Source organism: Pholcus phalangioides, unplaced genomic scaffold (assembly GCF_987345545.1).
Source record: "Pholcus phalangioides strain wild (caught in Gottingen) unplaced genomic scaffold, Ppha-v1.0 ptg000015l_1, whole genome shotgun sequence".
In the NCBI taxonomy this organism is placed as follows: domain Eukaryota; kingdom Metazoa; phylum Arthropoda; class Arachnida; order Araneae; family Pholcidae; genus Pholcus; species Pholcus phalangioides.
The window spans coordinates 56,150,786-56,174,955 of record NW_028301608.1 but is presented as its reverse complement, the minus strand read 5'-3'; the positions used below and the strand labels follow the sequence as shown (position 1 = coordinate 56,174,955).

The following is a 24,170-nucleotide window of genomic DNA, read 5'->3' as shown; positions in this document are numbered from 1 at the left end:
ACAAAAAATTACAAAAAATTTTCTCCCATTTATGGTAAAATTAATTTCAGTGAAATGATGTACGAATTAGGAGTGTTAATGTAATTAAAACAATTTTTAACCATCAGTTGTTGCTTAAACTAAAATTCTTCAATTTACCAACTGCCAAATGGATAGGCCTCTCTTATAAAATCTCTCAGTAACCAGCTATTTCAGTTTCTTTACTAAACTGGAAGTTTATTGCTCAAAAAAAAATGATAATAATGATAAAATCAACAAAAATGATAAATCAATTTAATCAACAAAAATGATAAATCAATTTACAGCCATGTTATTCTTGAGGAGAAAATGAAGAGTATATAATAGAAGGAGAACTTGAGGGATTGCCAGGGAAGTTTGCGATAAGACTAGTGTGCAGCAGATCTACTTCGTCAAATCCTGTCTCTACCTTCAAGGAAAGAGGAGAAGGAATTATTATTGTCAGTATTGTCACTAGGATCAATGTAAAGATATTCTGAACACTTAAATCCTCACTTTGATTCTAAATCTCGTTTTTAGTAGAAAATGGGATTAAAAGGGGGGAAAAAATTGCTTCTCGCAGAAAATGCAGAAATACGATGAATCCCGCTTATATTATTTCTCAAAACACAATCATGAAAAAACGTTGTGAGCAGGAAAAATATTTAAACGAGAAATATCTTAATGAGTTGGGACCACGAAAGTGAGCCATACTAAGCGGGAAAACGTTCTAAGTGAAAACGTCATAAGCGAGACCGATTGTATGCAAAATACTGCCTTAAAATATGTAAGGCAGTATCCTAACTCATAAAAATAGTGAAATATATATATATATATATATATATATATATATATATATATATATATATATATATATATATATATATATATATATATACACACATGCAAAGTCATAGTAATCCTATCCCTAATCATGAGTTAAGTACAAATTATACCTTAAATTTTCCATTAGACCTCTAATGAACGTCTAAACAAATTGAAATAGTATATGTCTCAAGGTGCCTCTAATATATTCTTTTCATAAATTATAACATCAGTGAATTTTATATTCGTGGTTTCAGAATGTTATACTATTTATGATTTACAGAAAATGAAAGATTCGCGTGACTGAAAAAAAAACAACCGGAATATTAATACAATGAAAAAAAGGAAACTTCGATTGAGGTTTCAATGCTATCTATAAAATTACTAGCATTATTTCTCAAAAATGTCTGATTAAACGTGTTTGACGCCTATAATTTTCAACAAAAAAAAGATGATTATTTTTCTTGGGAATTCTGGAGAAACTATTATAATAGTTTCTTCAGCTTATTAATGTGCAGTGTTGGTCATAAAACACTTCCTGCCATTTGAAGATGTGATGACATTAATTTGGTGGAAACTGAATGAGAACTATTCGGAGATTTCTTCATTTTCAACACCTGTGATCGTTTTTCTAAAAATTATTCCCATGGTTACTCTATCATGTCACGAAGGGAATAACTTTCTATTTGTGATATTTATACTATAAGATAGACCATTAAAAAGACAAAAAATTTAACGGACAAATTTGAAAAATTTCCGAAGTTTTTGAAATTTTTCTTGACATTTTCAGAATAAATTTAAAAAGATATAGAGATCTACACACTCGCATGAAAGAACTTTTTCATAGCTATTTCAGATCAAATAACTCAATCTTAAATAATAGTAATTGCCCCTCATAATACCATTTACTAAAATTTTCTTTTACTGGACGGATTGGTCTCGTAACTTGAACCACAGAAACGCTGTATGTCTCCAGGGGCGGGACAGCTTACTATAATTGCATAGCTATTTCAGATGCGTTATAAAGTTTGATTACTTATATCGATGCAAGCATCCCTAGATGTTCACTACAAGGGAACAAATATACAAATACAAATACAAATACAACGCCACAACAGGCAAAATGCCCAACGAGGTAGCTGATAAAAAGATGCCCATAAAAATATGGTTGTCATATGTTTCAAAAATACAGCAACCCAAATAAAAATGCAATTAACACAAATTACAAACAATATATACACATGATAAAATATTATACAATGCCCATAAAGAATACTTATGGTTGTCTTATTCTAAGAATGGATAGCTTCTCGATTTACCCCAACATGTTTATCGTATTTCTTTTTAAACGTGTCAATTGTGTTACAATTTACTACCTCCGGGGGTAAGCTATTCCATTTATTAACAACCCTATCGGAGAAAAATTCCCTGCGACACCATAACCTTGCATTGTCCATCACCAATCGATACTGGTGTCCCCTTGTAAAAGCAGTCGATTGGCGGTGTACTAAAAGTTCATGGTCCATCCTATCCATCCCACTGAAAATTTTGAACACTTCGATCATATCTCCTCGACACCTGCGTTCATCCAATGTAAACATATTCAAAAAATGAAGTCTTTCTTCATAACTCAAGCCCTGTGTGCCAATAAGGACACGCGTAGCTCTTCTCTGCACCCCTTCAACCAAGTCTATGTCCCTCTGTAGGTATGGTCTCCAAAACCTTACAGCATACTCCAGTCCAGGACGAACTAAGCCTCGAAAAAGCGGAAGAATGACTTTAGGAGAACGCGAAGAGACCTTTTTGAAAATGAGACCAAGCATTCTATTCGATTTTTTGACAACCGCTGAACAATGTTCAGAAAACTTAAGTCGCTCGTCAATGAGAATTCCCAAATCGGTGACTCTAGTTGCATCCGGGATAGTGACACCATTCAACTCGTAAGAGAACCGTGGGTTGTTCGAACCAAAATGAGCGACCATGCACTTATCTACGCTAAACGTCATGCTCCATTCATTTGCCCATGCTGCAATCTTGTTTAAGTTGGTCTGGAGCAACTCCCTATCGCTTTCATTTCCGATTACCCCCATTAGCTTCACATCATCTGCGAATTTGCTAGTAATTCCATCGATACCCTGATCGAGTTTGTCGATAAAAAGTGAAAAAAGTATGGGGCCAAGGACACTTCCCTGAGGAACTCCACTTGTGACGTCTGTCCAACCAGAGAATTCCCCGTTCACCATAACTCGTTGCGACCTATCTCTTAACCACGATTCTATCCAATTCAGCAAGTTGCCCCCTATTCCAATCTCGTGTAAACGCTTCAAGAGTTTGCCATGTTGGACCCGATCGAATGCCTTCTGGAAATCAAGGTAAACAACGTCGACATTTTTGCTCTTACCCAAAGCCTTAGTCACGTAATCATAGAAGCAAAGGAGGTTAGTTACACATGACTTCCCCTTCCTGAACCCATGCTGATTATCCGACAATACATTATTCTCGTCTATCCACTTCACAAACTGCCTTTTGATGATAATTTCCAAAATTTTCGAGAGGGAGCTCGTCAAACTCACTGGACGATAATTAGACACCACTTCTCTACTACCCTTCTTAAATATCGGAACAACGTTAGCCAGTTTCCAATCTCTCGGGACGATACCCTCAGCAACACTACTCCTGTATATCTGTGCGACTGGCCCCAACAATTCATTAGCACCTTCCCTGAGAACCCTGGGATAGATATCATCTGGTCCTGGTGCTTTGCTTGCACATACATTCCTTAGAAGATTTAGGACCTCCACGTCTTCCACTTGAATATCGTTGAGCGTTTTATTACCCCATGCAACACCCGTATATCGAATATCATTATCTCCATTAAAAACCGACGCGAAAAAGTCATTGAAAGCACTACACATGCCTACATTGCTCTCTACTTTTGAGCCTCCTATCGAGAGGGGGCCAACTGTCCCCTTACATCCATTATTGACGTATCGAAAAAATGATTTTGGGTCAGAGCCAATGTTATCTGCCAACCTAGATTCAACTTGCTTTTTACTATCCCTTATCGCTTTCTTCAACAGTCTTCTTTTATCAGTAAACAATGATAGGTCACCTCGTCCACTTTTATACTCTCTGAATGCTCTTTTCTTTTCAAGATAAAGGTTCCGCACGCTATCCGTGAACCATAGAGGGTGTGATGTACAAACACGCTTTTTTCGAACAAAGGGTATTTTGTTGAAAAGGGAACAAAAGCTAAAAAAATGTTAAAAATTTGTTATAATAACTTTGAATAAACGTATTCAAATATCATGAAAATATCGTATACATGTAAATCCTAATCCAGCCTTCATCCCATCAACTGTTAGTTGTAGAGAGTTCCATTTGAAAAAATGCTTAAAATGTCTTCAGCCTGTACAAGTTTTGAAAGTTAAAATAAAGTGTTTCACAAAATAAAAAAAAAATCGAAATTTTTATACGGTTCTCCTGTTTCCTAACTTTCGGTTAGAAAGTTTATACCCATTCTTAAGGCCAACCAAAACATTCTCCGTTTACAAGTGCTATATTCGCTGAGATATTTGGATTCAAAAATCGGAGAAAAGTTAAGGAGGGCATATCGGCATAAATGACGGAAAGAAGCGTTGTCCGTTAGTTCATGCTGTTTTCCCCCCCCCCCATCTTTTTCCCATTTTTGAATTCAAATATCCTAACAAATATTGCACACTTGGAGACGTGGATTTTTTTTGTTGGGCTCAGAAGAGACAGGACAGCAACTTTTTAATTGGAAGTTAGAGGACAGGGAGATAGCATAAAAATTTAGATTTTTTTTTTAATTTTGTGACTCATCATACTTTCACTTTCAAAACTCGTGCAGGGTAATTTCTGAACAGATTTTGAGAATTTTTCAAAATTGAAACCCATACCCCTATGATGAACGGTTGATGAGATAGAGGCCGAATTAGGATTTACCATAACACTTTGTATTAGGTCAAAGTAATATAATAAATGATATTAATAATCTTCATGTTTGTATCTCAGACATTTTATATTAGGTAATAATGGCATCACACTCTTATGATGTTCATGTGAGTTATGATACAATATTCTCACAAGTTTTATGACAATCGATTTCATATTTTTATAGTTACAACATTTGTGTTTCACATTCTGTTAATCAGAAAGACATTTGGCCGAAATTGTTAAGTTATAGACAATTTACATAGATTTTTCATATTTTCATATTTATTCATCATTTCTTGGGAAAAATCCATGCTGGAAATAGGGTTGAATTGTAGAGGTTTAGTATAAGTGGCCAGACACTTGAGTTAAGAGCAATCCAACTCCAAACATTCCACATCCTTGCTTGTAAGGAATACGTCCGTGTACGAGTATATTCATGCATAGGGGTATCACATTCACGGACACGTTCACAGCAGTATTATTAGCTTAAGTAAATAACCATCAAGTCTAGAGTCAGCTGTTAATCAATATTCCGCACTAAATTTCCGAGTAATCGGTAGCATCTGATTAAACAGATTTCTGTGTGGTTTCCGTTAATTAAAACCTGCTATTGGCAGGTGGGAGGTTGTTTGCCACGTAAAACAATGGCATTACATTGGTAGGAAAAATAATCATCCGCAACCGTTAATGCACATTTTATGAATATGATCCTTGACCTCGATGTATATTTATAGCCAGAATCACAATAAAATATAATAATTTATTTGCAATCCACAACATATAACTCATAACTTCGCTCGATTACGTATAATGAAACGCGTATATTTTTTTGCATTCGATGAAATCGAAATAAACTTCAATACACGGAAGCATCCGTGGTTATTTATAGAAACATTATTAACTGGATAAATGTGAAAAATTTTAAATTTATGATGGGAATTTTTGGATTCTGATAAAAAGAAAGAGTAAAAAAGAAACACATATTTTCTCGCTAAAATAAATAAATCAATATTTGTTCTCTTCCGGAGACGTTACAGTAAATGAATATGCATCACGCCATTGGAAAATCAACGGACAAATCTCATCTTTTATGTAAGTTTTCGGGTTTGGCTTGTGTTGATTCAAAATCGCACACCTCGTATACGAGTCCACTCCACGCTATACAACGCTCGCACGCAATGGTGACTCTCTTGGTAAAATAAAAAAAGAAATTTTGTTTTTTTAAATGAAGGAATTATTCGGCTTTAACAAAAAAATTATCATACATCTTATCAAGATTTTCAAGGTTACTTTGATACATTATTTCGAGGGGTTTTTTTGGTGAAAATACTGATATGGAAATGATATGTATTTTCTTGCTCAAAGAAAATAAAGACTCTTAATTTTTTCTTTGATCTCAGGAAATAACGCAGCATTATCTGTGGCACTAGCGAAAAACTGCTTAATATCATCTCTAACTCTTCAGAAATTCCAATGAATTATGCTCAGATAGAATCTAACTTTTTTGTCAGCTTGGTTGAAGATTTTTCTCTTCGCAAGTGTGAATGTCCTTGACGTTTTCATGTTACTCTGAAGTTACATGGTGACAATATAGTGTGAACACCTAATACATAGGCCACCGCAGACAAATTGCCCAACGAGGTGGCTGAAAGATGATGCCCATAATAAATAAAAAAATATGGATGCCAAATATAACTAAAATACACCAACCTGATATAAGAACATATAACACGAAAAGAAAAACTCTACTAATTAATAATAATATACAGGGTGTATAGCAAACAGGGGATATGGAATTTTACTAGCAAACACTTGATCTTAGAGGTGTACTTCCAGTTACAAAACGTTTTCGAATAATGTGTAGTACTCAGATATGCCATTCATGTTTTAATTTAAGGAGTTGTATAGTTATTAAGATTTAAAAAAAAAAAACCTTTTTATACAGCTCCTGTGTGCGCCAAAACTTAATTAGAAAGTTATTTTCCCGTCTCTTTTAATGGCAACAAATAAAAAATCAGTTTTTTGAGTGTAATATTCACTGTGACATTCGAATTCGAAAAACGGAGGAAAGTTGGGAAAAACAGCGTTACAAATGCGGATAAACCATTTCACCCGAGCTGAACGCATATTTTAACCTTATTAAACCTCACTTTTCCCGGCATGGCGGGAATGTACCAGACCCCAACATTAAAACATATGGTGTCTTTTGAGTTTCGTGGCATGCCTGCTAATGCTGAGGAATACTGGTATACAATTCATAAGTACAGAATGGCTTTCATAAAAAAGCATATACTCTTAACAATTAGGAAAAATGTATTCAATGCTACCACTTACTATGCTCATTTTCGTTTTTTTTTGCAACTAGTGTTTCTATATAGAACATACAGGATCACGGAAACTAATTCGCAGAAAAGTTGATTTACAAAATTGCAGAAGTAATTTTTGAGCTTTACCTTGCTTTATTTCACTGAACGTGTGCGTAGCTTCTGCAAGTGTTGGAATAAGGAACTCTGTCGCTTTATTCGAAAAGTTTTCGTCCTCTTCAGTGCGACTTTATTCTCTCTTATTTTGCGCATTTTCACATCGATGAGAGTGAACCACAATTCTTTTTTTAAGTGTTGAACAAGCATATATGGACCTCGTTTGGGCATGGGTGAAAAATGTTAAATCGATATAAGGAACAAAAACACAAGAGAGATATGAATCTTTAGTATGTTTTACCAGAAACGTCACTAGGATTTCAGCATTCCAGTTTTCAAATATGTTATTTATAGGGAGAATTACCACAGACATAATCACTCAAATGAACTTTTTGAGTATTAGAATTTGCATCCGCCATTGATAATGAAGTAATCAAAGATTCGGTAAAACTCCAGCTGCAGAGGGAAGACAAAAGACAGTGTGTGAAACTGGTAACAAAATCATTGCTTTGCAAAACAAAAGAGTTGAGATTTTTTTTAATTGCATTTTTTTTTTTAATTTTTAAATGTAGGCTACATGTTATATTACAGAAAACATCAGTAAAATACGAATAAAGGAAAGGAAGGGTAATTAAAAGTTAGCTAGGAATCCTGACAAAACAGACATTTTGCAAATGACGTATCTGAATCAAACTTCAAATTAGCCAAAACATTAGGTAAACAAATCGAATTAAACTAGTAATTTCAATATTAAACTAAGTAGGAAACTCAAGGAGAATTCCCAATATTCGAAATAACGAAGTTCGCCTTTATTCAACTGCAATGATATACTTTTCGCAATTATTTTCTGTAGATCAGTTAATTTTAACGCATTGTTATGATCCAACAATGTAGGATTAGTTTCAAAGAAAAGATCTAAAGAAAACCGAGGCCTTATCGTTATTCAAAGCCCACAATTAAATAATTGATACGTCATAGAAGCATTGTGGCCACATTTCATTGTGCTCTAATGCCCTTTAATGACCTCAAGATGAGAGAGATAAGGGCTTTGTGAGTCCGTTGCTCTGAATAATTGGTTACGGTTGTGGTTTTATCGGAATAAACGTCAATTTGCTGAATGTGGGCTTTGCTGCATTTACACTGTTATTGCAAGAAGAACAACCATACAAATGCATTTTATTACGCTTATGAAAAATACTTTCAAGTTTCGAGAGCTCATGAATTTTGGCGAACTTTAGTGGTGAGCAATCTAAATGCCTCATTGATGAGTACAGTACTTTGTTTACTTTGTTTTTTAAATGAAAAAAAAACGAAACTACTAGAATAAAACATCTCTGTCAAATTAAGGAAATTTCAAAGCTAAACATTTGAATGCAAAAACAGGATTGAAGTGAATGGATGGAAATTGCATTATATTAATTATTAGTCGAAAGAATTCAATTTTTACAGCAAATTTTTCACACTTTGAAATAAATGTATCCAGTGAATTGTCATCTCGCCTTCGTAAAATAAAATGTGTATTGATGGATAAAAATATTGTCAGTATTATGCTGAGGTGAAGTCGACCTCATTTTACTGATGACAATTATCTAGCTTGTAGCTTAAGGGTCTTCAATTTTTCATACATTGCAGGACAGAAGAAAATTTCCATAAAACCGAATGCCCAACAACTTTTTTTTTTGACAAAAAAAAAATTATTTATTCAGAATTGATGAAAATTTTACACAGACTTCTGTTCTAGCCCAACAAAATAACCAAATATCGTTGCGTACTTCTTCGCGAAACGTTCACAGTGCAATAGAAACGAATTTTTTGTTTCTATTGCACTGGCAATACATTGCATCAAAACATTTTGAATGACCCTGAAACCAAACTAAATATAACTATAATTATGAAAAAAAAACCCAAAAATATGAAATATTATTTATTTAGTTTCATCGAATACGCACAGCTGATCTCAGTAATTATTTTACAATAATGCAATTTGTAATTCACACTGAATACATTCATTTCTTTATCAATACCAACTTGATAAACAATCTCCATGTGGATCGGAATCATATTAACGTCTCAAAATACCCGAAACAGCGTATAAGACCAATTCCTCACGTTCCGGATGCTAATTTTGATTACATAGCGTTATTAATCTGCGAATGACAACAGTTCTCATTGTAACTAACATACATCGACAAAACTTTTCCTCGATTTTAAATTACGGAACTAATTCTTGTCACCTTCTTAACGTCTACTTAACATCATACGTTGATTGAAGCAGATGTGCGATGCACCATCGCATTAATTCTAACCATAATACCATCGCACTTCTAACACTAGCGACTGTACGATTGAACTAATCATACACATATTATGTATAATGATATGTATGGCCATGTGACAAAACCGAGAATATTTCTCTCTAGTGAGCGTGGACAAATATGTGAACTTGAAAGGAAGAGCGATGGAGACATCAAGTGAACATGACAATTCAAGGATTATTTACAACGTTAATATATTCTGCGACAAGGCTGTTTAAAAGTTGAGGAATGGCAACACTTTCGGACAGAGCGCCTCAAGAGAAGACGGGTTCTGATAGCTCTTTTGCTGAATCTATTAGCCCCGGCGTCTTCTCGTTAAAATTGCAAATTATTCACATTTTAAGAGTTTGCAGATGAAAACATTTCTCATGTCGCGTAGTTTCTAGTTACATAATTCTCTCTGTCCTCTCTTTCTGCCTAAATTCTAAATAGCTTTTCTCCTGAAGGGCGTTCGAACAAAATTTGAAATTCATAACCTAAACTGTTGAGATAAATTACGCGTAGGTTTTATGTAATATCCATATAACTATGAGTACACATATATAAATATAATGTCCACCAACATCATACAGATCAGCTTCACTTTCTCGTAAACCACGAATTGATATTACTTCATAATCATATTTATAAGATGATTCTGACTGAAAGATAATATTAAAAGCATAATATTTTCCCACAATGAAAGAAAGTTTCTCGCGAAAGAAAATAAATAAATCCCTCGTTTGCTTCGTCTTTTCTTATATGTATTTTCCAAATTATATACAATTTTATTATATACCTATAATATTAGTTATTTCATAATTTTTTTTAATTCGGCAATGACACTACAAGAACAATCTGATACATAAGATAGAAACAGAAAATACTGGTACAAGAACACAAAAACAGAAACAAAAAAAAACACATATAAATACATAGATTATGAAAATTCACTCTGTAACCCTCAAGGGACTAAGGTGTTCTTCCAGTAGATCCCCAAACATAATCTATTTTCTGTTGGCATATGGCAAGGCAACCGTCTTTCATTTTTCAATTTGTTATTTTTAAAATAATCTTTTATCTTTTCTATTTTAATATAAAGTAGCACGATGAATTATTTAATATCAATTTATGTTTACCTCCACTTTCCATCTTATTTGTGTAATCCGTATTGCATAATGTTACAGTTATAGATCATTTGTTAGGCATTTTGTTACTTTTATCAATCATCTGTATTTATTACATGATTTTTTCATAGTTTATATCTTTTGCTAATGAGTAAATATTGAAATTTGAGCTCATATTCATGCGGTTGATTGTATGAAAAAGATTTAGTATTTTATATATATAGGAGCAATGTAACAGAAATTCTTCTTAAATAATGTTTTATTGAGTCGTGGCACTTGATAAATAATATTCCTATATCGAGTAGATGTCCCGTTGCTTTTTATGGTTAGAGTTATATTATTTGCTGTTACGAATTTTATAATTCTATATATGTAGATTTGCTTTATGTTTAGTGTGTGATATTGTTATATTGTTGTTAGAGTTAGTACTTGTTATTAGTTATCTAATTTTATTGTAAGTGCTATTTAATCCTCGTATATTTGTATCATATGCCCCACCCCAGGCACAAATTCCATATAATATTATTATTGAATAAATCCATGCATAAAAGAGATGTCCTTTAGAAAGATTTATCAATCGTCAATTTTGAGTTTATATAAAAGATTGTTGCATAGGTCCTAATTTTTTTAACCATTTTTTCACACTGAGATTCCATTTAAGATAATCCTGCATTATAATTCCTAAATAGTTATAGTCATAAGCTCTTTCAATTTCTTGACAATTGCATTGCAAGCTCAATTGGTACAAGCAGTGATTGTGCGTCTTTATGTGTATATGTTTCATGGTTGATAGTTTTAGTTATTAAGCAAATGTATAAAAATAGTATTCCTCTTATACCTTCTGAAAAGAGTTTTTCTTTACAATATCCAAATCAACATAATCGAATGCACGTTTTAAATCTAAGAAAACTGTAATGGAGTATTTATTGTTATTAAATCCATTGTTTAAACAATTACTTAATTCAACAATAGCCATTTCAGTGTTTTTGTTTTTTTTTGAAAGCCGTATTGGTTAGATGCAAAAAAAATTATTTAAAAAGCTGATCAGTTGTTTTTTAATACATTTCTCTATTATTTTTCAAAAACTGAAAGAACAGATATTGTTCTATAGTTTACTAAATCATTAATATTTCCTATTTTATAAACTGTTTACAATAGAATATTTTAATTCATTGTAAAAACATATCCATTTGTTAATGATGCATCAAGTATATTTTTTAATATATGAGAATGATAGTAGGAGATGATTTTAATCATTTTTAGGGCTAATTTGTCATATCCACTTGCTTTATTATCTTTTAATTCCGCTATTATTCCTTTTAATGTTTCATTAGAGGTCTTTGAACAAAACATAGAGTTACTGGAATTATTAAAAGCATTTTCTTGCATTGTACAAGGGCAGTTTGTAGTTTCTTCTATATCGTCCAGATTTCTTCTAATAAAACCATTATTAAAACTTCCAGCCATATCTCTAGGATTTTGAAATTCTGGTAAGGTGTTTTGTTTCGTATCTTTATTCCATACATGTTCGTTGATGCACTTCCATTGTAGTCTTTTGTTATTTTTACTCGTATCAAACATTTCTTTAACATGATTTTGCTTTGTTTTTTTTTCATAATTTTTTTTTAATTTGTCATAATCTTTATATTCAATCTCATAGGATAAAATGTATGAGTAAATTTTATGTTTTCTATGTAATCTTTCTTTGATGTTTACTTTTTAAATTATTTCTTTGATAATCCATTTTATTTTTCACATTTTTTAGGATTTCTTTTTATCTTTTTGGTCCATAGATCCGTATTCATTGTCACAATCCCCATGAGACGTCTGTATTTATTTTGAATACAATTTTCATCGAAGATACTTTTCAAGTTCATGTGAGAAATGAAGTTATCAAATTTTATATAATTTATAATCGTTATTTGGGGATTTGTTTCATGTCTTTTCCTTATTGCTCTTTCCGAAAAATTCATATATCCTATTATTGGATAATGGTCAGTTAGTGAGTTTTATATACATTAAATTTCTGAGTTGTATTTTGTTTAGTTCTATACATGACATGATCCAGGCACGTTTTAGTCCCGTTAATCTTTCTCGTTATCGCGAATCATTGACACTATAAGCATACTTCCAATTGGAAAAGTATCCAAACAACGTCTAGACTTCAGATAGGTCATTCATACTACTACTACTACTTAACCGTACATGCACCTCGTGCAAATTATTTTACGGAACGAACTAGTACATGCCGAAATGTGAGTGTGCTTGTTGTGAACCTAACGTGACGTTTGTTTCTTCTTAATGCTTGTTATGAGCAGTGCTGCCACCTGCCACCTATTTTTCGGCCTATGAGTGAAGTATAATGATTGAATAATTGTACCGTTGTGAGCATGTCGCTCTTTTTGTTGCGAGATTTTTTAACGGGGGGATCGGCTTGCTTTTTCACCTCGAAGTTGGGAATCGTGCTTCCTTTATACTGCAAGGGGTTGTATAGTTATTAAAATTTTAAAAATCTAACTTTTTATTCGGTTTTTCACCCTGTCCTGAAAAACTAAATCAGAAAGTTGCTGGCCTGTCTCTTCTGACCTCAACAAAAACAATTCCATATTTCTAAGTGCAACATTCACTGAGATTTTTGAATTCGATCAGCGCAATAATCCTTAACGCAACTAAGTTGTTGATACAAATGTATTTTTACATAGACTAGAAGTAAGTTTTCATTGTGATGTGAAAAATCAAAAAATCTAGAATAACTTTTATTTACTTCACGTGCATCACAAATGTAAACAACATTTCAGTAATGAATCTTAGAGGCTCTGTTGATATCCAAGCAGAGACTAAAACACACCCAAATCACGTTTATATCTCAAAGGAACACATAGATCATTCCGGAATATTCGCTTGTTTTTAAAATATGGAAATTCCTATATTACATCTTCTTCCCTTGAGAGACGCAAAAGATGGCTTTCGTTATTCAACAGATAATAAATAACAGATGCACGCGTTTTCGGGAGAAAATAACATAAAACCATACAAGTTTCCTAAAGATTTTAAAATTTCTGATTTGTAATTATTTCAATATTTTATATACTCTTACTATAAAATTCAAGTCAACATGAGTTGATTTGAATATCATATACCTCGTATGAATATGTATGTATGGCTCTTGTATGTATATCCTTAATAGGGTCTCATACCTTAAACATGTCCAAAAAGTCTCAAAAACTATGTTCTAGTAGTATTCCTATTTATTTCAAATACAGTACAAATATTTTCGACTGTATATGCTATGCCATACATCGTGCATAGAAACGTTCCTTTAACCTGGAATAATTCACGAACTGTTGATACTAGAGAAGCGTAGTTCCAAATGGAAAAATTATGAAAATAACGTGCAAACCTCAGATACCTCATTCATACTTCATGGTGTTTTATAGTTTACTAAAATATAAAAATACACATTTTATATGGACAGTCTGGCTTAAAAAATCCAAAGATTGTTGTTTTGCCCTGTCGTCTTCACCCCTATAAACCCAACAAAAAAATTCCATGGTTTTTAAGTGCATGGGGTTCCCCCTGATGAAGACCCACTGTATAGGTTCTATTTCACTCTCATAAAATTCAATCTTCTTAAAATATTTTTTTTGTATATGTATTATGTAGATAGATAGGTAGATATAATTAAGGTTTGATTGATGAATCATACAAAAATTTGAATATGTACATTTTAATGTAGAGATATTGTGAAAATAGGTCGAGAAGTTGAAAAATATAGCTTATATTTTTTCACATTGAAGCGTGTGCTCGTGGTATACTTAGCAATAGTTCCATTTAATTGAGTGGTTCATACACAGCGCACGAATAAGAGACTCTTCCTGTCAAGTGGAGCACACGCCCAGTCATTGCATAATTAATCACAAAAAACGAAGAAAAAAAATTCAGTCCAGAAATCGCTAGTCTACTTATTTTAGCTAAAAATAGTCATCTTCATATCGAAATCTGCTCTTCTTAACTATGCGGTTATGATATAAGAATATTATCCGGACTCTGTTTTTTATATACACACGTTAATCGATCTTTCGTATACGCAGTAAAACACACTCCATCGAGGTATTATATCATAAATCTTCCCATACATGGAAGACGTCCTATGGAATTTATTTTTGTGTACATATATAGGTTATTAACTACTGAAGTATGAAGGCAGGGATAAGTGATTTGTTTGAAATCGCGTACTACTTCGGGTTCCTTATTTGGTGTTTGGGTTTCTTATTATTTTCTTTTCTTCATTTGTTGATAGAATTATATTATTAGAAAAATAAAAATATTGAAACACATGTGTGTAACTATTGTGTTCATAAAATATTTTATTCTAGGGAATAGTAAATTTAATTTTGGAATATTGCATTAGAGAAAATTTTTTTATACACTTGTCCCTTACGTTCATAAATAGTTAAAAATTCATAAAAATTGAATTAATCCGTATATTTGAATGCGATTCACGAACACGTTATTCTCACAGAAGGAAATTTTTTGGGCACAGGAAAAATATATCCAAATTTTTGTTGATAGAGAGTGCTATAAGAAAGCAAATCACTGGGAAATATGCTAATCACGGTCCTATAAAATGCTTGATGCACGATAAAAAAGAAGCTGATTTCTGAATTTTTCTATTACTGGCACTTACGTAGTAAGGTTTTCATTGCGATGTTGGCATTGGTGGATAAAGCACTATATCGGTCAAATTGTTTTCCCTTCAGCCACGAATTGCCGAATTGCCGGCTGAAGCTTTACGAACATTTCGGACACAGAATAGTTTGAAGAAATGGAATTTCATTGAATTCCGCGTTTTGTTTTCGAGTAGCGCCTTCGATTTTTGCGACGAAAATTTGAACTATTCTTTTTATATACGAACCCCCCTCCCCCCCCCCCTCCCGTGAGAATAACTTTTTCGCAAACAGCATTCCAGTGTATACCCCGATTTCTTATTAACTTTCTAATTTTTTATTTAGAATTTTTTTAAACTACGAATTTGCAAACTCTCTGTGCACGAGATGGCTTATATAAACAGGTATTTTTTCCCCATTTAGCGTGTTATTGTTTCATTTTCTCTTAGACCTAAATTTACGCTTGTTGAAACATGGAAGTAAATCTCTGCCACATCACCATTATTTAATAGGATAGCTCGAAGAAGTTTCCCCTATTTGTGTGTGAGTGGAATGCAACTACATCATTCTATTAAGTGATTGAACTATGCACACCATGCAACTTAGGCAGGCACCTAACCATATGAACTCAGAAAGCTCTCGGAACATGAGACGATTTTTCGGACGTTTGGGATTGACCAATTTTTTCTTTAACATTAACTCAATACAGTAATACCCGAACTTGTGCGGAAGGTGGGATTGACGATAACCACGCGCGTAAGTCGGATTCGCGCAACTCTGGGTACGATTTTTGTTTTCAAATGCATTGGTTAATTTGTACAAACATTAAGGAAATATGTCTTTTTCCTTTTGTGAGATGGTTATACAGTATACCCTAGGTACTTTCCTATGACTTCATAAAATTGAATTTGCCTCGTGACTGCAATCCGGTCCGTTAAAAAATCTATTCCCCTGAAATTTGTGTGAATGAAAACCCGTGCTGAATACTTTGAAAATTTGATAATTCCGGAATTATCTTAAAATTTGATGAAAGATCTTTTACAAAACTTGAAAAATCAACTAATTGGCTACATTCGCTTGAATGCAACCGATACGCTTGTTACAGTAGTTGAGGTTTTTGGGGAGATTCGTATGCATGATTTCTAATATATATATATATACACTGTTCTTTGAAATTACTTCTCACTGCTAAGAATTCAGCCAGATTCTGAGTAGAAGTTTTCAAACGTATTATTTCATTTTGTATAGCCTGTGATTTATTTATTTTCTGTGTTTTATGCCACCATAACAAGTAACATCAGAAGTAGAAATTATTTATTTCTGTACATTTCTAGCATGTAGTACAATTTTTTTTTTCATTCAGCTCTATCAAGAACCAGTTTTCAGTGGAACAAAGGATGTCTCTATTAGAGAGAATTTACTGTAGCTTCACATATATTGAAGACCTAGTCCGTTGAGCAACATGACATGAAATCTTGTTCAAATAAGGTTATTAGACCAAGGTCATCATATAGGGCGTTATACATACACGGTCTCTGCGGATGAATCGATTTAGGAAATGGCCAGATCCATCATTCAGGGGCCCCCCACATGGTCTGATATATTGAACAACTCATCGTCATGGCGGGCGAGAGAATCATGCTGAAACAATATTTCACAACAAATGAATCTCATCCGTCTCGGCGTGAGTCAAAATAATCTTAAATATCGGAAGAAATCCACCAATTGTAATACTATTTTGAATCGGAGTTCAATTTCGTTGCAATGCCAGATGCGTTAGTGGAATGGCTCACCGAAACATATTTTATGTTTCATAAAATCTACAGTACTTGTGCAGTAACTGCAAATAGTTCGAATAACATATAGGAAAATATCTCTCAAAATGCTTCATATATTTATATTTATATTACTACCTTAAACTGTCTCTAGCTATATACTGGGTAATTTATCGTCCGTTTACAGGTATATTAAACGACTAACTGTAAATTAGGTAATTTGTATTCAGACGCTTCATGAATATTTGAACAGAATTGAAAATTCAAATTCATAATTGAGAATTTAAATGGAAAATTTAAAGATATTGTTTCTGAGATTATGAAATTGTGTTAGATTAGGAGCTGTTTGAATGCTTTGAAAATTCCATAAAATATCATGAAAATCCCATAAAGTATCATGAAAATCCCATAAAGTATCATGAAAATCCCATAAAGTATCATGAAAATCCCATAAAGTATCATGAAAATCCTATAAAATATCATGAAAATCCCTTAAAATAATTTTATTAATAACATTTTTATTATGAATGAATACAAAATGCATCAGGGGGAGGGGCAAAAAATTCACGTTACATTTCAAAATGAATATGAAATCAATCGATTGCGTAGGACAGGGTTTGTCAACCGAGGCAGACAAATGTGCCGTAAGAGGATCGTAGGTGTGCCGCGAAATATTTCAGAGAAAATTTAATTTGTTATTTTCAAAAAAGTCCCAAGTTAGATGTCCAAAAAAAATTGAAACACTATACGAGTAATATGTTGTATACCATATATAATAATGGAGATGAAAAATCTGAAGAATGTTTTTATACACATTGTTTTCTACATAAAGAAGTGACAACTGAAAAGCAAGTCCTAGACGAGGCAATAAAATTTAGTCAAAATATAAAATACAATAGAAACATTTGAAGTAAGTAGGTGTAAAGTCGATGACAAATTTTTCAAAAGTTCGACTTATTTCATAAAATTTTGGTGCGACTCTCACAAAATCAAATTAATCAGTAAATTTAGTGAATAAATAGAAAAGATGCCTGAAAGCTTCAATAGAGTTTTATTCTTGAAAATGTCTGAGTCAAAAGTTGGGAACTTCTGGTTTATAATGTCGAGTGTTAGCGAATTAAAATATTATAGCAAAGGAGAATGGTGGGGGTGACAAAAACAAACAGATTATGAGAGAATTGACGGAGGATCGCATTTGAACCATTAAAATAATAGTGATAAAAATAATAACTCTTTAATAAAACTCCACAACATCGTTAAAAAATGAAACAGTTTCTTTGAAAATAATATATATATACACATATATATATATATATACACACACATATATATATATATATATATATATATGTATGTATGTATATAACTTTTTTTGATTCGATTTGGTAAACATTAGATTTGAATTTGGGAATCGATTAACGGCATATTTTGAAATGCTACAAAAAAAGCACATATACAGTAATTCTGCTCTTAACATCGTATTTGTAAGAAACCAGTTTCTCTGCTATGAACAATACTAAAAATTTGAAAACTGAACATAATTGCAATCTTCGGAAGGAGCTTCAGGAGTGTTCCTGACCAAAAAAAAGAAAATACGGTATTATACAAATTTGGCAGTGTGTGAGAGTTCAGCAGTAAGTTTATGTGTGCCGCAGGGTAAAAGAGGCTTTAAAACACTGCCGTAGGAGAATACGGTTTGTGTAATAAAGTTCTTGTCATGGATAATAATATTTTCTTATTTGAATAATTAAATAAATGTTCGAAAGTTCACGCGTAAATGGCAGAATGGAACATGTAAAAGGCAAAAATTTCATACAAATAGTTAGCTGAACGTTAGAGTTCAGAACTACTTTATACGCATAGAAAATCTGTTACAAGTTAGTTTAAGGAGAGTTTATGGAGAAACTCTCCTGTCATTACCGATTATGATACTGCAATTTATAAAATTTTGACTAATCTGTAAATTAAATTTTTTCCTCGGGATTTTGAATTTCTCTTAGAATTTTCATCTTTAATAAAAATATTTAGAAATATAGTGAAGGAAAAAAAAAGTATAGCACTCCACATGTATATATTCTCATGAATTCCATAATGAATACTCTCTTAATGATGTCTATATGATTTTCAGACAGAATCAATACGGGAAAAAAAGAAAACACGTCGCTTTCGTGCGTTTGATGAAAACCAATGTCGTAAACAAGTCATTTATCATCTTTTATTTTCATAACCTTCGACGACGTAAACAAAACCAGGGTATTTCATCCGCATCATGTGAAAAAAAACAACAGATTAATAATGCAAAAAAAAAGTGCAGGTTCAAAAAATAATTATGATATCTTCAAGGGCAAGTCATAATTATTGCAATCGGTGAAATGAGATAAATTACTATAAATTATTCAGAATATTACAAGCATGTAACATATTATTAAATTCCATTAGCCTGATACGTCAGTTTTGTTCTTGGAAAGGATTAGGCTTAGCATATGAAAAGAATAAGTGAAAAATAAATTAATATATAAATATGACTTGAGATAAATATTTTAATCAAAAACTTATTTTTTTTTTGGTAATAGTCCTTGCTTGCGACACAGTTTTATTTATCATATCTCTTGATTTTTGTTCCTACTATATATATATATATATATATATATATATATATAGCTGTTATGTTCACAGGATATTATTATATACAGGGTGGGGGAAAAAACTCCGTATAAACTTTAAAAATTCATAGAAACCAGGGAAATAATCAAAATAAAAAACGGTTTGCAGGGTTACCATTGTTAGGTCATTGGAGGAACTTTGGGAAAGAACAGCAGAAATAAGGGAATTGAAGAGTTGTCCGTTATTTTTTCTGTTTTCAAACTTTCTGCTGATTTTCGAATTCTAATATCTTTGCGAATATTGCACTTAGAAACGTGGAATTTTTTTTGTTGACCTCTTGATAGACAGGTAACAACTTTATATACTAAAAATAAATTTATAACTGGAAGTATACCTCTAGGATCAACGGTTCACTAGTAAAATGTGGAGGATTATGGTATCACCCTGTATATTATCTGCAATGTTTTTCCTGAGAAGTTGACATAAAAATGAGTATTTTTAAAAATTAAGTAACAAAAATAACTTTTTCAAGAGTTTATTTTTCATTTAGTTTGCTTCCGAAAACGTTTGTCGAACAATTTGCATATCATCGATTTAGATTTTGTATTCATATAGATGATGGATGGTTGCATTGATACAAATAGAAAAAAAATGACATTAAAAAAACGCGTGAGGAAAACCTTTTAAATTCATCGGGAATTCATTATTGGTAAATGAAATTTTCATGTACGGATTATATGATGGGATTTTTTTGCCTCAAAGTATCCGTATATAAAGTTGCGTATTATACAAAAGAAAATGTGGTACAAAATAAAATAAAAATAATTCCTATTACATCATACGTATTACAAATTTTTCATCATAATTGTAGTGCTGGAGACAATCTGTAGACAAAAAATTAGACCCATGTGGATACGTTTGTGGAAACGTTCATATGTTAATGATTTGATGAAGAATGGTGAATCCCATAAACTAGTCTTTATGTCTCGAGATAGAGGCTCAAATTATGTAAAATAAGCTAGTAAAGTTTATACAATGGTCTCCATATGAAGAGTAGCATAGATGATATGACTGGTAATAATGTCATTGAAATATGAAGTTTACAGGGACGTGACGTAACTGAAGTTAATGAATTGGCTGATATGTCTATTAACTGCTTTAACTGGCAGTAGAGATGGACACTGTAAAACTGAGACTGAAATGTATTTTGTGGTTGAAGAAAAGATCCTCACACTCATATCGCTGCTCATTATTATAGCGTGTAGTGCTCCGCAACGAAGCAAGAATCGTTCGAAATTATCAATAAAGTCAATTGCCCACATTCAATCAATTTCATATTACACATTGCGAAAAGAACTACATATGGTATAAGTATTCAAAAGACCAGACTAACTGCCTAATGGGTTAAATTTTGTATAAGTATCTATTGTTCGTGACGACACGATGAATGCAGCGTAATTTTCCGTAATTTTGAATGTAACGTTTATAATTCTCAGATTATGCGTTGAAGAACGTCAGAATTTCTTACTATATATGCATAATATATATACTATATATGCATAATATATATACTATATATGCATAATATATATACTATATATGCATAATATATATACTATATATGCATAATATATATACTATATATGCATAATATATATACTATATATACTTTTTATAAGGATTATAGGGATTATACACAGTTACCTGTAGGCTGAAGTTTTTCTTCTTTCAGGTTGGAGTAGACAAAAATATTTCCAAAATTAATTTATAAAAATTTTTTTTTAAAGATTTATGAATAGCTTATAGATATAAGTATGAAAACCAACATTTTTGTCTACAAAAACATGGCAAACATCCCATTCCATTCCTTAAGTTTTATTTATTTGTGAATGAAATATTTGCATACGATGACTGGTGGATAAAAAACAACGATAACCTGATTATACGCTGCTGCAATTTATACTATGACGTTTTTATTAAAGTAATGAAATTTACACTTACAAATTATACGCAGGATTATTTATTTTTGTTAATAATGTTGAGTATTTATAGCTATAGAGACATTAAACTTTATTCTTTTCGAAACAAATTATTGTTTTTCCTAGGAAGCGCATGTAGCATTTTATATCACTAGTCCGAGATTGTTTTCATTATAATGCAATATGAGATTTTTACTTCAATTCCCATGAATTTTACTAAGCAAGAACCTCATTATTGTCTTATAACAAGAAAAAAAAAAGCGGATAGAAAACAACGATAGTTTCAATAAATCATTCGTAGTGTATGAAGTAAGAATGGTTGCGTATTGGGAAATGAGGAGCACTTGTTGAAGAAAAACTGGAGGAGATGTCACGATTCTATGGAGACAACAAACGAGCAGATCGTCAAAATCTCGAGTTTCATATTAAAATATATGCACATTATTCTATTCGATGATTGCATATAACAAGGAGAATTCAGCAAGGAACTCCAAAAGAAAACAAAAAACTTAATCACTTGTCAACTAAATCTCGAATCATTTCAAGTATTTTTATAGCTATAAATAAATTCGATTTTCTTAATGCTTGGCTACCCTTTCCCAGAATTATCTTTTTAATACTTTTTTTATCATATAAGAGAAATGTGTGCTCATCCTTAAATCGGATCCGTATAAAAAATACCTGAGTGAGTGAGATGTCAGAACTACGATGAATTGGGATGGTTGAAGAAAAAATAATAATAAGGCACTAAATTAGGAAAAAGAAGTCGCTATTTACTGTGCAATACAAGGATAGAGTGAATTCGAGAAACTTATCATTTCCCAAGCGAAAACAAATAAGAAAAGAGACCGATTTAATAAGATCATGGGGAATGGAGTATTGGTTTCCTTAACAAGATACATCGATCCACCTTGAGTAACCGTGATTCCCCCATCCAGTTCCAAAAATAGATTCTTATTAGAGGAATTTGAATACGAGATTTCTTTGAAGTTTGCACAATCTCTATTTAACAAGAAAGCGAACAAAGAACAATTTTCTTGTTATTAAAAAAAAATAGATTCGGGCGAATTTTTTGACTTGTGATGATATTTTCTGCGATAAATATGCATTTTAATAAATTTAATTATTATATCACCGATGATTAGTTGAGTCGTGATGAATATAGTTTGCTCTTGTTGGTACACGGGAATTGAGTTATGAAGAGAGACTCGATTTTTTTTAAATGTTTCCATTGCAAGAGACTAGGTGTCGGGGGGATATGATTGGAATGTTTAAAATTTCAACGGGATTGATAGGAGGGACCACGAGTTTTTTATACACCGTCAGTCGACTGCTCTATAAGGGGACACTAGTATCGATTGGTAAGTGACGGACCCGCATCGCGAGGTCTCGGGTTCGAACCCTTTTGACGCCACGTGGTGGTAGCCTGGAGTTGGTTTTCTGTCGTTCTCAAGTTCGAGGCGTGAATGCGAGTCGATCTCCCCGTTAAAAAGTCTCGCCACAGAGAGCAACAGGCCTACAAACAATACAAATACTCAATCATTACACTTCACTCACTTCTGAGATATAGGGCGCAATGAGTGGTACAAAACAGCTTGTCGTTATGTTGATGACGCGCTACACCTAATTATACCAGTAAGGAGCATGGTAACAACCGTTTTCGACGAAATATAATACGTGTACGCACTCCTACACAACAAATACCAGGAGATCAGCTGTACACCTTGACCAGCACGATTCCCGCAACCCCCTCTCTCTTTCTCTCCAATCGAGAATCTGTGGGGAAACGAATAAATAGGCATTCCTAGCAGCATATCAGAGATGAAACGCGGGATATTATTAAAACGACTTGGTCAGCAAGACATCATTATCGCATTGCAACGTGCGTCCAATCAATCCCCCACGCAAACAGTAACTGAATCTAGAAAAATTTATGGTGGACCCTTTTGCACTGTCGGTTTTGCATGTGGTCGATCCTTCTACGTAACATCATATTTTTCACACCTTTTTATCTCAGTTATTAACTTTTTTTTCTCGGTACAATTGTAATCTGAAATAGTTATTTTAAATTTCAAAGATTTTGACATTCGTCCCGAGAACACTGCCAAAGACAACGACAGTGACTTTTGAACTTTCAAAAAATGTTTTAAATTTGCCTGAGCACATGATGAAATTGGTCTTTGTACTAACTTTTAATTCTGAAACTGATACGAGGATATCTTATTTGCAGGGTTCCCTGTAAGTCCTAATTTTGCCTTTATCAAAATCAATCGTCCGTCGTGTAGACGCGTGGTTCTAATTTAAAAATAAGTACTCAACATGTGTTTAAGAATCACGCTGTATCACTATCGAGACCGAAAAAATACAGTTTGTCATAGAATAATAAATTTTACATTATGATACGATCTTGTTCTCTAACGTGCAAGTAAAAAGTTGTTGCCCTTTCTTTTCTGGGTCCAACAAAAAAATGTCACCTTCTAACTACTGCTACTACTACTAAACCACACATGTACCTCGTCCATATT

The 24,170-nt window shown here is 32.6% G+C and overlaps 1 protein-coding gene across 1 annotated transcript in view; it reads left to right on the top strand.

The window, feature by feature from the left end:
• Positions 1–24,170, top strand: part of LOC149076263 (Kv channel-interacting protein 4-like) — a 149,616-nt gene that overhangs the window by 68,263 nt on the left and 57,183 nt on the right. The gene's annotated exons all lie outside the window — the stretch shown is intronic.